Source organism: Palaemon carinicauda, chromosome 8 (assembly GCF_036898095.1).
Source record: "Palaemon carinicauda isolate YSFRI2023 chromosome 8, ASM3689809v2, whole genome shotgun sequence".
NCBI lineage: Eukaryota > Metazoa > Arthropoda > Malacostraca > Decapoda > Palaemonidae > Palaemon > Palaemon carinicauda.
The window spans coordinates 81,072,605-81,077,153 of NC_090732.1; the positions used below are offsets into that span (position 1 = coordinate 81,072,605).

At 32.8% G+C, this 4,549-nt stretch overlaps 1 long non-coding RNA gene across 1 annotated transcript in view; it reads right to left on the minus strand.

The window, feature by feature from the left end:
* Nucleotides 1-600: 600 nt before the first annotated feature.
* Nucleotides 601-4,549, minus strand: part of LOC137645773 (uncharacterized) — a 16,699-nt gene continuing 12,750 nt past the window's right edge. Inside the window, exons 2-3 of the long non-coding RNA XR_011045348.1 lie at nucleotides 1,013-1,289; nucleotides 601-684 (exon numbers count right to left, since the gene is read on the minus strand). This is a non-coding gene — a long non-coding RNA (uncharacterized lncRNA). The remainder of the gene's footprint in view (nucleotides 685-1,012; nucleotides 1,290-4,549) is intronic.

Sequence of the window (4,549 nt, forward strand, 5' to 3'; positions counted from 1 at the left end):
ATGAAGCTATAAGAAATATTACTCGAGTACCATGTGGATGAGATCATGGTGAGGGGTAGATAGAGATGGTTTGGGCATGCTCTTTGCACTCCCCAAGAGACATTAGTTCACCAAACTTTCAACTGGGCTCCACAAGGTACAAGAATAGTTGGAAGACCCAGGCCTACATGGCTGAGGACTATGAAGCGTGAAGTAGGAGATGATGAACGAAGAAGTATAGATTTAAAAGCTGAAGATAGAGACGACAGGCGAAATCTAACTGAGGCCCCTTGCGTCAATAGGCGTAGAAGGAGATGATGATGATGATATATATATATATATATATATATATATATATACATATACATGTATATATATATATATATATATATATATATATATATATATATATATATATATATATATATATTGTTACGCCCGGCCTTGTGAGTCCGGCCTTGCTTTAGAACTCAGGGCATGAACAAAGGACAATGGGAAGGTCGCCAGTCGGCAATAAGACAAGGAATACCGACAATAAGTTATATTTACAATAGTATTTAATAAAAAGTTGATAAAAAGGGAAGCACAATAGATAACTATATTCTAATTAAGCCACAAGGTGCTTCACGGGGGGTTGGATTGTCACAACGTGCTCACATGGAGTTGGGTGGGCCGTGGATGGCTTCAGCACAGCAATCTCATTCCCTGGAAAGGGAAATAAATCAAATTATTAACCGATCACTTACTTACACAAGCTTGGAACACGATGTAGTCGTTTGGTTAAAACCTTTAAGCAAATAGAATAGAAGTGCAAAATTTAGGAATTTAAACACTACACGTGGGAATCAGCACTGTCACAGGATGAATTGATTAAGGTTAGGAGCAAACGGTACACGTGGTTGGGAAATACGGGTTGGAAGGATAAAGGTCCATTGGGTGGGATCTTTCGTTAAGGATAAAAGGAAGGATGGGATATGATAAAGAAGGGCTGGATAAGGATGATGAGGTTGAGGTACTCAAACAGACATCTTACCTTGATAAAAAGGACTCTGTTTCTTCCCTTGTGGAGAACGTATCACAGGTCCTGCTCAGATAGAGGTTGGAGCGCGAAGAAGAATGCCCATCCGTTCCTATGTCGAGTTAACCATGTGTGCACCAATGGGGGAGGGGTGTCATTGGCCTGACCGCTGTCCCATTGGTCATCGGCCTTGGTCTCATCTCCCGACATCCTTCGCAATTTGTCTCCCTCCTGACTTCTCCTGGGATCCCGTTGTGGCGGCGTTAAACGACCACGAGTTCTTTGAAGATGTCTGAAATGAGACCTCAGGGGAGTAGAGGGGTATAGGATGGTTGGACAGGTGGTGAGGCTCTGGGTAGGGTCTCAACGCTTGTGGCATGTTGACCGGTCCTTGCTGGCGGGGTCTTTTATTTGAAAATAGTGGCGCAATGACTGCCATGAATAACAATATATATATACACTAGTATACTCGACCCGTCAAAATGACTTTTAATTATTTAGATAAATATACTCACACACGTATACGCCCACACGCAGATTCAACCCTTCCCATCCTCTACCAGTTTTATAATTACAAGCCAGCTAATCCTACCCCTCTGCCTGAGGGATGGAGAGAAACCAAGTTGTCATACGTTTGGGAATGTCGCTCAGTGTTACCAGACATATATATATATATATATATATATATATATATATATATATATATATATATATATATATATATATATATATATATATATATATATATATATATATATATATACATATATATATATATATATATATATATATATATATATATATATATATATGTATATATGTAATTATACACACATATACTGTATATATATATATATATATATATATATATATATATATATATATATATATATATATATATCAAGCTAGCAAATTACATAACCTATCGAGTTCTAAAATCACATATTTATTTTTACATAAGTCTGTTATACTTGAAAAATACCCGAGCTCTGAGAAATTATACAACTCCCAGACGGCAATGTATAATAACACTGAATATCCAAAGATCTCTTTTGTACACTCAAAACAAAACTGGGTGATTAATTAATACAAACCATTAAAAAACTACCTCTTACTTTGATTCTTATACAGGGATTACGAGCAAGTACTGTTAAGAAATATGGGTGATCGAAGAAATACACTTTTACAAAAATGAATATATTCCATAAAAATTACATCATTAATACAGAAAAATATTACCAAAATGAATCACTCGAAATATTAAATCTGAACAAAACCTTTGAAAAAAAACAGAAAATATTACACTCTGAAAATTATAAAATCCCTTGTTTCACTGGAAATCAAATTTTACACAAATATTTAATCTTCATGAGTAATGAGAATAGTTAACACTAACACTTTAATGATTAAATACTAAACGAAATTTACCTAAAAGTATCTGCTTTAGCTCACACAAGGGTTCCGAATAGATAAGCAATATAAATACACTTCAGTGTTTTAACCTAACTCTCACAGGGCTAGTTACAAAAATTTATATGATACCACTACTTACATTAACACAATACATTTAGAATCACATTCACTGGATTTATCATGTTTGATCACACTACACATGATATATGTTGGATGAAAACTTATTCACTTACGAGAGGGCACCCACTCAAGGCACTTGGGAGAAGAGGGGCGGACGAACTTTGGCTTTTTCAAAGGGATAGGTTGCTGCTTATGATTTCCTAGGAGGGCATATATATATTGACTTACTTATTCTAGATACTTCTAAATAGATTCTTCTACTGCTGTGGAGGCAAGGCCTAGCGGCGTAAGGTTACCAGCGAGACAAATATAACAGGGGATCAAACCTTGTTTACAAGGTAACTCTCAGCTAACTCAGCCCACCCTACCTCCTCGAAACATTGAAAAGAAGGTAAAACTAACTCTGGTGGTTTTCGAAATCATTCTAAACATATGGAAATATAAAAATGATTTAATATTTCGTAAACGTGACGTAAGCCCTCGTTTTCAACCCTCGTATGGTTCGTACAGCATACTTAGACAGATTAGATAAATCTTCATAACAAAATACGTGAAATAAAAAGATAATTCTTAAAAATAGCATAAATTTACATACACTGACTTGAATAAAAAATACAACGAAATGAATGACGAAAATCTTATACAATCTACATACAATTACTTGAACCTACAAGAGAGGAACTCACCCTATGAGCTGGTTCCACACCTATGAAATACACAAACAAAATACATGAATTATATATTTACTCTATGCTAGACCAGTTTCGTAAGAATATATATATATATATATATATATATATATATATATATATATATATATATATATATATATATATATAAGTAAAGACTTCGGGGAATAAGGGCCTTAGGTAGCACTTGGTACTGTCACGTGATTATCAACGCAGCTCATAAATGGCACAAGTTAGTACCCAGCGTTTCCACTAGTTTGTTCGCTCATCTTTGGGTAAGAAAAAGTTCTAATTTTTTTCTTGGATTCGAATATATAATAACGCTTGAAACTTCTTAGAACTACACTCTGATTTTATTTTTTCATGGTATTTGCTTATATACTAAAATTATATGACTGTAAATATATATATATATATATATATATATATATATATATATATATATATATATATATATATATATATATGTATATATATATATATATATATATATATATATATATATATATATATATATATACATATATATATATATATACATATATATATAATAAAAATGATAATCCCTAGACAGGGGTTGAATATAGAAAAGAGCTGAAAAGTCATTGCAAGATCAAAGATGAAAATCCTAAGCAGAAAACTCCTACTGCTTTAGCCATTTTATTCGAAAACGTGGGAGGCTCATCCGTAGTGTATCCCAAGTCCCTAAATCACAGATCCATTCAACTCTATCATATTTCCTGAATATTCAGTCTTCCTTTACAGATTACTATATTCATTTTATCTATCCAGAACTTTCCAGTTCTTTTTATCTTTTCTCCGTATTCTTCCCAATCTTACACCTTCTACCAAACCAACGTCCTCCATTCTTTCTACGTGAATGAAATCATCTCATTTTTTTTCTTGCAAGACCTCTGTAGGATATGCTTTTCACTTTGTTGGTGGCCTTTTTTATGATGCATACAGGGTAGAGTAACATATGACGTATGGGCACAAAAACCTGTTGTAAGAAAGATTATTATTATTATTATTATTATTATTATTATTATTATCATTATTATTATTATTATTATCATTATTATTATTATCATTATTATTATTATTATTATTATTATTAAATTTAATATGTACACACTGAAATAAGCAAGGCAAACATGATAAACTTACAAAAAAAGCCTTCGCAGAGAAGGGTGCCAATTTATGTGAACCATAAAATATACAGAATAATTGAGCATTGAGAAATATGGTAATATTTATACGAAAATAACAAAACAACCAAGACAAATAAATCAAGGAATATTTAAAAAATCGATATACACCAGTTGCGACA